Genomic DNA, 12,920 nt, shown 5'->3' with positions numbered 1-12,920 from the left:
CATAAATTAAACATTGCAGTTTGTAGTATTTGAGATACTTACATGTTACATATGTATCTTTTCATGCTGACGATAATACATACATACAAGCATTCAGCGCATATTTATCTATGTTAAAAATGACGGAAGAAGAGGAATGTTTCTTATTTAGACGTATTATTATACGTATTTACGTATTGTGAAGAGAAGATAGAAGAAAAAAGTCGCGAAATGTCAATTAAGAGTGTTTTTGGTACATTATATTGAGAAGGCTGCTTTATTTATGTAAGTCGAGTATCACGCTTAGTGAAGTAAACACAATATATCAGCGGCTGTCAAACTGTACATACATATACACATTAAAATGTGCGAGTTGATTGGGATTTGTATGGCTTATATTGTTTATTTAAAGTAGTTAAATTAAAAACTCACTAGTTTTGCTGTTTTTTTTTTGATATAACATATATACATACAAATAATATTATACGTACATTAAGGACAATTTCATTCTTATTCTTTTTAAATATTTTCTATCAAAGAAATTCGTATTTGATTTGATTTTATCTATTCTAATAGCGACTGATTTTTATCTAATTTATAAATTACTAGTGTTTTTACCCGGCTTCGCTCGGTATTTGTAATATAAACCGCTTAAAAACGGCCAATCTAATAGTAAACATTTTATTAAATTTATTTGAAAAGTTTTAATTTATTTAAATTTATTTGAATATTCATTTGTTTTTCTGCGAACCAACAATAGTTACATACAAAGTCTCTTTCGAAATTATATATTAGATTTTCTTTTGAATATTTACATATGGTATTTTCTTATTTCAATGTCAGCGTATAAAGTATATTAGGAAAAAGAGCGCAAAAACCCATAAATGCTAATACAATATACTAGTGAAATATACTATTAATATACTATAGATACCGGCTTCGCTCGGTATTTTTAATATAAACCGCTTAAACATGGCTAATCAAATAATATAATACAGTTGTTTGTATTATATTATTTTCTACTCTTACAATAGCTGTGGAAAGTGCTGAGAGGTTCTTTAGTAAGTTAAAGATTATAAAAAAAACTCAATCTAGACTTATTAATCTGGCCATTGATCACAAAGATGTATCGAAAATGGAACTGAAAAAAATTAAAACATAACAAGAAAATAAAATATGAAAACACATATACGATCTCAAATTCAACAATCCCTCAACTACATAGATCAAATTTTAGATCAAACAAATCCAAGTTAATATAATAGCAATCTGGTTGAGCAGCTTAATGCTCCTTGCGAGAGGTGATGAAGCCATCAAACTGCAGCATCTAATGTGCCTGAGTTGGCTGGGAATATTGAAGCTCAATTCTACATGAATTTAAAGATAAAGCTTACCTGAAAGGTTTTAGTCTAAGTGTACATTTCGTTCGATCATCAACATGCTACATTGTTTATAAACGAAACAATCTAACCAGTTACTAGTGTATACAATTGACAAACGAACTAGTTTGTTCATACACCAACTACTAAGCATAATTTTAAGTATTTTCAACTGTTTGTCCCATCCTCTATGTACATATGTACATATGTTTGCTAACCCTGGGTAGTAATATTTTTAATATAAGCAGAAATAGGAATTATATGAAAGCAATGTTGCAATGTTTATAGAATTTCCTATTTCAAATACTTGGCATTTTCACATCACAAAGGTTTTGAGAGCTAAAAAGGCTTCGTGACTTTAATGAGCTTCATAAAATTTGCAATCTATTCTCGTCACCTAAAAATACGAATTAAAATAATAGTTCGGTGATTATCGCGCACGTCACTAAAATCTCAATCACGGAACATCTGGCACCCGAAAATTCCATCCATCGAGATTTGTTTACGTGAAATATCATGCTAACGAGAACTCGACTGCCAGATAATCCGTATTCACGATTTTCGTGGCAAAGATGGTCGTTTGTGCGAAATAATCCATTTACCGAAAATAGTATCCCAAGTGTAGTAAAACCCATCGTAATGATTTTTCCAATGGATGTGTGAAGTTTAGAATTACAATTTTTGCATTTCAAATTGCTTATAAATGGAATGTATTGATACAGAAAAAAAATTAATAGGACGTTTGTGACTTATTTATATAAAGAATTACGAAAGGTTTTAACTATTTTGATATTTTGCCTTTTAAAGTGAATCTTTTTAACTTCAAGAACTAAAAAAATGTCGATCGCAAAATAGAAAATTTGGATAAAAAGTAGCTCCAGCTTCAAAAAGGTTGGGTAACCTGGATATAGAGAAATGACCAATACTATTTTTTGACATAATTTTAAAAGAAAGCCCGCTTTTATCAGTGGCGTAACTAGAAAAATTGGGCCCGCATGCAAATGTTAGTAAAAGGACCCCTTTTATTATTTTTATTTATTTTTTAAATTAAATTGACGATTAACTCTCAAAGTCACAAATTCTGAGACATTTTAGAAGCTTCTTCATGTTCAATCTATTATATTGCTAATTTACTGAGCCTGAGTTGACTCGTCGAATTTCTTTTAGTCTTTTATTAATTTTTTAAAAACAACTATAGTAAATTACGCTAACGAATATTTCATTTAAAATAAAATAACTATCTGAAAACTTCGAACGATATCAAATACGAGAACGTGATTCACAATACACAAATGGAACGAAAATATTTTATTAACGATTATTTTTTTAATTTAACATCGGGTTTATAGATCATTGCAGACAATTATGTATTATTACTGTACCATAACGGAAAACTATTAAATGTCGTGAGAAGGAGAACAAAATTGTGAAAATTCGGCACGCAATTTGGAGAATAAAGTTTAAACTAGTGCTTCCATTAGTCTTATGAATAATTTAAAAAAAAATTACGACTTTTATTTGAAAAATGTAGTATTTTAGTATTTTAATTTAAAATCATTTTGAGCCTTTAAATCTAAAAGGCCCGCATGCACCGCATGCCGTGCGGCATAGTAGTTACTCGCCTGCTTTTATGCAAGTTTTAGTGATTTAAACAGGTTTGGGAAGCGTTGCTAAGAATGTTTATTTCATCAATGCGTTGCCATAGCCATCATTGATTAGGTACGGTTTTTAGAAAGAAGTAAAACATGACAAACTGATAAACTGATAAGCGTTGTATTAACGATTGGCCGATTCTACATATATGAAGTAAATATGCGAAGTTGGTGAGTAAATATATATATATATATATATATATATATATATATATATATATATATATATATATATATATATATATATATATATATATATATATTTATATATATATATATATATATATATATATATATATATATATATATATATATATATATATATTTACCCACCAACTTCGCATATTTACTTCATATATGTAGAATCGGCCATCTATATCATCATCATCATCATCATCATCATCATCATCATCATCATCATCATTTACAGCCACTCGCCATCCACTGCTGGATGAAGGCCTCTCCAACACGCTTCCACCCGTCTCTGTTTTGCGCAACACTCATCCATCTCACCCCGCACATTTTCCTAATTTCGTTCACCCATCTTCCTTGCGGTCTTCCTTTTACCCTTTTGCATTCTCTCGGGTACCATTCAAGCAATTCTTTTGTCCACCTTTCGTCCATCCTCCTAGCTACGTGACCCGCCCATTGCCATTTCAATCTCTTCACTCTATCCACTATGTCCACTACTCTTGTCATACTTCTCACCCACGTGTTCCGCTTTCTGTCTTTTCTCGTTATGCCAAGCATACAGCGCTCCATACTTCTTTGAGTGCATTGGATTTTATGTAGCATCTTGGTGTTCAGTGTCCAAGTTTCACATCCATACGTCATCACTGGCAAAACGCATTGATCAAAGATCTTTTTCTTCAGGCAGAGTGGCATTTTTGATTTAAAAACAGCATTCATCCGTCCAAATGCACTCCATCCTAATTTCATACGTCTCTTTATCTCTTCATCTTTATTACCAGACATGTCAATTATTTGACCTAAATATAAATAATTATTTACTACTTCTACTGGTTTATCATCTAATGGGATGCTATCAGGCATGCAATACCTATTGAACATTAGTTTGGTCTTATCTACGTTAATTTTTAATCCTACTTTTCTACTTTCCCTGTCCAGCTGTGTTAGTCTGTTAAGTAGGTCAGTTGAATCACGAGCTATTAAAACTATATCGTCTGCGAACCGAAGGTGACTCAAGAAGCGACCGTTGATGCTTACTCCGGCTTTGTCCCATTCCAAGTTCCTGAAAACTCCGTCAAGCACCGCATTGAATAACTTGGGCGAGATTGTATCTCCTTGTCTTAATCCTTTTCTTATGCTAAATCTATCTGTACCTGAAAAAATTTTAACCGAAGCTGTGGCATTCTTATATATTGCAGCTAACAGCCCCACATAGGGTTCCGGTACTCCCTGTGTTTGTAGAGCGTTAAGTACTGCATTGTGGCTCACTGTATCGAAGGCTTTCTCATAATTGACGAAACCTAGGCACAATGGCCGTTGATATTCGTTGGCGCGTTCGATTAGTTCGCCAACTACTTGGAGGTGGTCCATTGTACTGAAATTTGCCCTAAATCCTGCCTGTTCTATAGGTTGGTTCTCGTCGAGGATATTCTTCAGCCTTTCTGTAATAACCTTCGTGAAGAGCTTGTAGACCGCTGAAAGTAAACTAATGGGTCGGTAGTTCTTGATATCGCTTTTATCACCTTTTTTGTGTATTAAGATGATAGTTGCGTTATTCCATCCTTCTGGTATAGCTTGGTTCTGGATGCATTTGCTGAAAAGCCTAGCTAAGATATTATTTAGGGGGGAGCCGCCACATTTTAGTAAGTCAATGGGAATATTATCTTCCCCTGGGGTTTTACCGTTCTTTGCAGTTTTTAGCGCGACCTCTACTTCGCTAGGCAATACTGCAGGAACCCTTTGACCGTTTGTCGATTCCAGAGCGGGGGATTGGCCGTTGTCGTTCTCGTATAGTTTTGCATAGAACGTGTAAACTCTGTCTATGATTTCTTCTCTATTCCTAATTATTACTCCGCTCTCTGATCTGATTGCGATCATTTGGTTTTTGCCTAAGAAAAGATCCTGTTTGCACTTTTTAAGGCTACGGTTATTCTTAATGGTACTTTCTATTAACTTGCTGTTAAAATCCCTGACATCCCTGACTATTCTCTTTTTAATTTCCTTATTTACTAGATTGTATTCTTGCTTATTATTATCCCTATCTAAACTCCTTTTATGCTTAATTAGGTTTTTTGTTTCCGCTGAAATTTTGCTTAATTTAATCTGTTTCCTGAATCCACCTAATTTCTTACCTGTTGAGGTTAGAACCGAACTAATTACAGTGTTCAATTCCTCGATGTCTGCTTCTGGGTTTAATTTCTCGTATCTATTTCCAAGTTCGAGTTCGAATTCCTTTTTCCTAGACCTTAGTTGAGCGAAGTCTGGAGAGCTACTGCATCCTTTTATTAGTTTCCTACGTTCGCAATTTATATTAATGGCCATCTTGGCCCGGACTAATCTGTGATCGCTACCTATATCTACTTTACTTAAAACACTAACGTCTTTAATGGAGTGCAGGGTATTTGTTAGGATGAAATCTATTTCGTTCCTGTCTCCTTTAGGACTCTCCCAAGTCCACTTATTGTTTGCGTTTTTCCTGAAAAATGAATTAGTGATAAAGAGCCTGTTTTGTTCTGCGAATTCTATGAGGCGATCGCCTCTGTCGTTTCTTTGGCCGGTACCAAAATTGCCTACTGCTCTTTCTGTGTTTGTCTTTTGTCCTATTTTTGCGTTAAAATCGCCCATGATTATTTTAAAGTGGTGGCGGCTATTATCGTATGCGCCCTGTAGTTTTTCGTAGAAGTCTTCTATTTCCTCGTCTGGGTGGCTAGATGTGAGGGCGTACACTTGGAAGATTTGACAAGTGTACCTGCTCGAGATTCTTAATACTACATAGCATATACGTTCCGATATGTCGCTTATTTCTATAATATTTCTTTCTATTCTCTTATTGATAAGAAACCCTACTCCTCCTATTCTACCATTTGGTAGCCCTCTCCAGTAGAGACAGTTACCACTTTTTAGGATTATTTGGTTTTCCTGTTTTCGTCTTACTTCGCTAAGTCCTACTAAATCCCATTTGATACTTTCTAGTTCATTCTCTAATGCAAGCGCACTTCCTTCACTCGATAACGTTCTTACATTGTACGTGGCTAAATACAGGTTTCTATTAGCTAAGCTATCATCCATCGTCACTCTTACCTTGTTGGAGGTTTGGATATTATTTTTCTCGCATTTATCCAAGATGTGTTGAGAAAAAGGCGGTACTTGAGAGAGATTTCCATTCAAGGAGTGAGTTCTTACCGCCATAGACTCTTCTCTGTGGTCAGCTTTGTCTGATAGTCATCCTAGGTATCACTTGGATCACTTATGAGTTATTACATGCCATTTAACAGGGTTACTTTGTAAGTGGAAGTAGTTAGTTATGATAATAATAGATTAGCAATTGTTATACTACTTTCTTTACAGATCTTTATCGTGAGACGCCTCTTTGGAGACAACGGATTGATATATGTGTGAGTGCGGTTTGCAATTTAATATTTTAATAATAAATTTAGTAAAGAATATAAAATTACACGAATTACTTTAATATAAATTAAATATGAAAAAGAACTATTAGACAGTTGGGAAACACCGTTTCTGTTTGCTATTATTCTATTAAGTAAAGTTCGTTAAAAATTTTTGTCTGAAAGCAATTATGTGGAAGATTTATTGCTTCTGTGGGACCGAATTTTGGCTGACGAGCAGGGACCCTTATTTTTTTTTTTTTGTATTCAGGTAGGGAGATGTATCTCGTTCGTATACGCTTTTGTAACTGACACAAAATTAACACAAAATTTTACGCAATCACTGATATTAAAAAACGCTGTTAACGGCCGATCATCTGTTTATTTTTACACTTAAATTATACTAAGATGCAATTAGTTAAATAAGTGAGTAGATGGTTAGCTTTGTAGTGATAGATGGGTGGGGAGTCCGAGTATTTCGAAATGCAAAGTGAGAGATATATATATATATATATATATATATATATATATATATATATATATATATATATATATCAGTGGCGTGCGGTCCATGGATGCGGTGGATGCGGCGCATCCCCTATAACTTTAAAAAGCCAAGAGTATTTTTAATAAATATTTGAATTTCGCTTCGATGTATTCTTAGTGATGTACGTGATTATGATGTAGTATATGAGTATATATATATATATTTCACATATCACGTGTTTTTTGTTACATGATGCATTATATAGGATCTTTTGATAATTTTTATTAAGGATTCGCATAGGCGGCCGGCCGTAGACGAGTGGCGAGTGACGCTGGCGAGTAGACGCTGAGTGAAGTGCGCGCGCGTCATGGATTCGGAGTTCGGACCGATCCCATTTGCGCATGCGCACTATGAGGCTGTCATATTCGCGCGGACGCGTTGACACTTGTTTAACCTCTACGGTGGATTCGGTTTCTCTGTTTGCTTATCTATTGAGTTTCACTTGGAAGCCGCTGTTGATCGATATTTCCGCACGCTACGCCCCAAGTTATTTATCAAAAAGCTAGCCGATTCATTTCTTTAGACGAAGTTAATCATTTATACTGAAAGTTGGTTATTTTTTACTTTTGAATTAAGTTTTCATTTAAATTAGTTTCGTCTAACTTTATTTTTAGTTTACTGTTCCACTACTTACGAGTTTTCATTATTGCCTTAAATATGGATATCGAAAATAACAATGAGAGTAGACTTGTCGTCGAGATCAATAATAATTGCAATTGTTTAATTGAAAATGTGCTGAAAAGAAGATTTGCTTCTCTCCCATTTAATGAAAAGGAGATTATTGTTAAGAGCCCCAAACCCACACCAATATTAAATATTCAGTCTAAAACAAAAACATTTAAAAGGTATTTTAACACAGAAACATACGAAAAAATTTCATGGATTTGTGGATGTGCTCACTTAACGAAATTATTCTGTTGGCCATGTATTTTATTTTCTCAAGAAGTGAATGTCTGGAGTAAATTTGGATTTTCTGACCTAAACAATTTAAGTAAATCGCGCAAGAGACATGAATGTTCTCAAGCTCACATATGTTCTGCTGCTCAATTTAAAAAATTTGGAAAGGGACCTCGTATAGAAAATTTTTTAAGTGCTCAATTTAAAGCAAATATTGAAATGCACAACAAAGAAGTTACTGCAAATAGATACATTTTGTCGAAATTAATAAGCGCGATCTGTTTTTTAGCAAAACAAGAACAACCTTTACGAGGACATTTTGAACACCAGGAATCGGAAAATAGAGGGAATTATATTGAGTTGCTGTATCTGTTGAGTGAATCAGACATAAAATTGAAAACTCATTTAGATAACTCTACGGTGTTTACTGGACTATCGAACCATATACAAAATGACTTGGTATCCGCAATATCAAAAGTCTTGCTAGATGAGATTAAAACTGAAATACGTGCATCAAAATTTGTTTCCATAATTGTGGACGAATCTACAGATATCAGTCGCAAAGCTCAGCTATCTACTATTTTTAGATATGTAGATGAAAACAATGAAATTCAGGAGAGATTTGTTGGATTTGTCGATGTTAGTCCCAATAGAACAGCTAATGCTCTTTTGCAGCACATACGTGAGACCTTGGAAGAATTTGGTTTTTTGGACAAATTAATTGCACAAACGTACGATGGAGCGGCTGTAATGTCCGGGGAGCATAATGGAGTGCAACGAAAAATTCGAGATATTTGTCCTAATTCTTTATTTGTCCATTGTTACGCTCACAGATTGAATTTAGTTTTGTCGCAATCTGTTAAACATATATCCGGATGCAAACGTTTTTTCAGCCGTATGTTGTCATTTTCAACTTTTTTTTGTAAGTCTTCAAGAAGAATTTCCCTTCTCGATTGTCAAATAAAAAAACGATTTCCCACTGCTGCCCCTACACGATGGAACTACAATAGCAAAATTTTAAATATGATATTAGAATATCAAACAGAATTAATGGAAATATTTAATCAAATAATTAATGATGAAGACGAATGGGATACTGATGCTGTCATAAATGCTGAAGTCCTTCATCGTTATTTAAAAGAGTTTGAATTCAATTTCAATTTGCATTTATTTTCTGCAATATTTAATTCGGCAGATTTTTTATTTGAAATTTTACAAAAAAAAACCTTTGACATATCGTATTGCGTAAGTGAAATTAAAAAATTTGTAAAATATTTAGATAACAAAAAAGACGATTTTGATTCATTGTGGAACAAAGTAATAACTAAAAATTTTAATAGAAAAAGAAAATATGCTGAATGTGAAGAAGATGTGAAAACAACGTATAAGCTTCACTATTCTGAAATTTTAGAAACTCTTTCAGTAAATACAACCAATCGATTTCGAGATATCGAAAATTTAAAATTTCTCGAATTTTTTAACGTCAAAAAATTTAAAGAATATGAAAATAATTTTCCAGATTTCCTATTTAAATCACTCCACCTAACTTATGGAAAATACTTTGATTTTATGAAATTAAAAAGCGAATTAATTTACATGTACTCAACGCAAGATTTTCATTTGAAATCTATAAATGACGTAAAGGAATTAATTGTGAAAGATGATCTAATAGACGTTTTGGAACAAGTATTTAGTTTAATACAATTAATTTGTACGATACCTTCCACGAGCGCATCGGCTGAACGATCATTTTCGACTATGAAAAGAATTAAAACGTTCACCAGAAGTAGTCAAAGTGAAGAAAGACTCTCTGGTCTTGCTTTAATTGCAATCGAAAAGAAAATAATGTCAAATGTAAAAAACAATTAAAAATTCTATGATGCGGTTATCGATGAATTTTGTAAAAAGGAACGAAGAATAAAATTAAATTTTAAAAAATAAATTGGTCGGTTTTTTTTTCAAACAAGGGACAGCATCCCTTGTTTGAAAAGTCACCGCCCGCCACTGATATATATATATATATATATATATATATACATACATACCAGTGGCGTGCGGTCCATGGATGCGGTGGATGCGGCGCATCCCCTATAACTTTAAAAAGCCAAGAGTATTTTTAATAAATATTTGAATTTCGCTTCGATGTATTCTTAGTGATGTACGTGATTATGATGTAGTATATGAGTATATATATATATATTTCACATATCACGTGTTTTTTGTTACATGATGCATTATATAGGATCTTTTGATAATTTTTATTAAGGATTCGCATAGGCGGCCGGCCGTAGACGAGTGGCGAGTGACGCTGGCGAGTAGACGCTGAGTGAAGTGCGCGCGCGTCATGGATTCGGAGTTCGGACCGATCCCATTTGCGCATGCGCACTATGAGGCTGTCATATTCGCGCGGACGCGTTGACACTTGTTTAACCTCTACGGTGGATTCGGTTTCTCTGTTTGCTTATCTATTGAGTTTCACTTGGAAGCCGCTGTTGATCGATATTTCCGCACGCTACGCCCCAAGTTATTTATCAAAAAGCTAGCCGATTCATTTCTTTAGACGAAGTTAATCATTTATACTGAAAGTTGGTTATTTTTTACTTTTGAATTAAGTTTTCATTTAAATTAGTTTCGTCTAACTTTATTTTTAGTTTACTGTTCCACTACTTACGAGTTTTCATTATTGCCTTTAATATGGATATCGAAAATAACAATGAGAGTAGACTTGTCGTCGAGATCAATAATAATTGCAATTGTTTAATTGAAAATGTGCTGAAAAGAAGATTTGCTTCTCTCCCATTTAATGAAAAGGAGATTATTGTTAAGAGCCCCAAACCCACACCAATATTAAATATTCAGTCTAAAACAAAAACATTTAAAAGGTATTTTAACACAGAAACATACGAAAAAATTTCATGGATTTGTGGATGTGCTCACTTAACGAAATTATTCTGTTGGCCATGTATTTTATTTTCTCAAGAAGTGAATGTCTGGAGTAAATTTGGATTTTCTGACCTAAACAATTTAAGTAAATCGCGCAAGAGACATGAATGTTCTCAAGCTCACATATGTTCTGCTGCTCAATTTAAAAAATTTGGAAAGGGACCTCGTATAGAAAATTTTTTAAGTGCTCAATTTAAAGCAAATATTGAAATGCACAACAAAGAAGTTACTGCAAATAGATACATTTTGTCGAAATTAATAAGCGCGATCTGTTTTTTAGCAAAACAAGAACAACCTTTACGAGGACATTTTGAACACCAGGAATCGGAAAATAGAGGGAATTATATTGAGTTGCTGTATCTGTTGAGTGAATCAGACATAAAATTGAAAACTCATTTAGATAACTCTACGGTGTTTACTGGACTATCGAACCATATACAAAATGACTTGGTATCCGCAATATCAAAAGTCTTGCTAGATGAGATTAAAACTGAAATACGTGCATCAAAATTTGTTTCCATAATTGTGGACGAATCTACAGATATCAGTCGCAAAGCTCAGCTATCTACTATTTTTAGATATGTAGATGAAAACAATGAAATTCAGGAGAGATTTGTTGGATTTGTCGATGTTAGTCCCAATAGAACAGCTAATGCTCTTTTGCAGCACATACGTGAGACCTTGGAAGAATTTGGTTTTTTGGACAAATTAATTGCACAAACGTACGATGGAGCGGCTGTAATGTCCGGGGAGCATAATGGAGTGCAACGAAAAATTCGAGATATTTGTCCTAATTCTTTATTTGTCCATTGTTACGCTCACAGATTGAATTTAGTTTTGTCGCAATCTGTTAAACATATATCCGGATGCAAACGTTTTTTCAGCCGTATGTTGTCATTTTCAACTTTTTTTTGTAAGTCTTCAAGAAGAATTTCCCTTCTCGATTGTCAAATAAAAAAACGATTTCCCACTGCTGCCCCTACACGATGGAACTACAATAGCAAAATTTTAAATATGATATTAGAATATCAAACAGAATTAATGGAAATATTTAATCAAATAATTAATGATGAAGACGAATGGGATACTGATGCTGTCATAAATGCTGAAGTCCTTCATCGTTATTTAAAAGAGTTTGAATTCAATTTCAATTTGCATTTATTTTCTGCAATATTTAATTCGGCAGATTTTTTATTTGAAATTTTACAAAAAAAAACCTTTGACATATCGTATTGCGTAAGTGAAATTAAAAAATTTGTAAAATATTTAGATAACAAAAAAGACGATTTTGATTCATTGTGGAACAAAGTAATAACTAAAAATTTTAATAGAAAAAGAAAATATGCTGAATGTGAAGAAGATGTGAAAACAACGTATAAACTTCACTATTCTGAAATTTTAGAAACTCTTTCAGTAAATACAACCAATCGATTTCGAGATATCGAAAATTTAAAATTTCTCGAATTTTTTAACGTCAAAAAATTTAAAGAATATGAAAATAATTTTCCAGATTTCCTATTTAAATCACTCCACCTAACTTATGGAAAATACTTTGATTTTATGAAATTAAAAAGCGAATTAATTTACATGTACTCAACGCAAGATTTTCATTTGAAATCTATAAATGACGTAAAGGAATTAATTGTGAAAGATGATCTAATAGACGTTTTGGAACAAGTATTTAGTTTAATACAATTAATTTGTACGATACCTTCCACGAGCGCATCGGCTGAACGATCATTTTCGACTATGAAAAGAATTAAAACGTTCACCAGAAGTAGTCAAAGTGAAGAAAGACTCTCTGGTCTTGCTTTAATTGCAATCGAAAAGAAAATAATGTCAAATGTAAAAAACAATTAAAAATTCTATGATGCGGTTATCGATGAATTTTGTAAAAAGGAACGAAGAATAAAATTAAATTTTAAAAAATAAATTGGTCGGTTTTTTT

General features: G+C 33.1%; 2 protein-coding genes and 1 long non-coding RNA gene across 3 annotated transcripts in view; 2 read left to right on the top strand and 1 right to left on the bottom strand.

Moving 5' to 3' along the window:
- The window catches only part of LOC143921168 (uncharacterized), a 420,653-nt gene that overhangs the window by 54,477 nt on the left and 353,256 nt on the right, over positions 1 to 12,920 (top strand). The gene's annotated exons all lie outside the window — the stretch shown is intronic.
- The window catches only part of LOC143921171 (uncharacterized), an 895,047-nt gene that overhangs the window by 833,195 nt on the left and 48,932 nt on the right, over positions 1 to 12,920 (bottom strand). The gene's annotated exons all lie outside the window — the stretch shown is intronic.
- LOC143921164 (uncharacterized) overlaps positions 1 to 12,920 on the top strand; it is a 754,379-nt gene that overhangs the window by 693,645 nt on the left and 47,814 nt on the right. The window lies entirely within an intron of this gene.

The sequence above is a fragment of the Arctopsyche grandis genome, chromosome 13 (genome assembly GCF_051622035.1).
Source record: "Arctopsyche grandis isolate Sample6627 chromosome 13, ASM5162203v2, whole genome shotgun sequence".
NCBI classification, from domain to species: Eukaryota; Metazoa; Arthropoda; class Insecta; order Trichoptera; family Hydropsychidae; genus Arctopsyche; species Arctopsyche grandis.
This window is presented reverse-complemented; position numbering and strand designations above follow the sequence as displayed.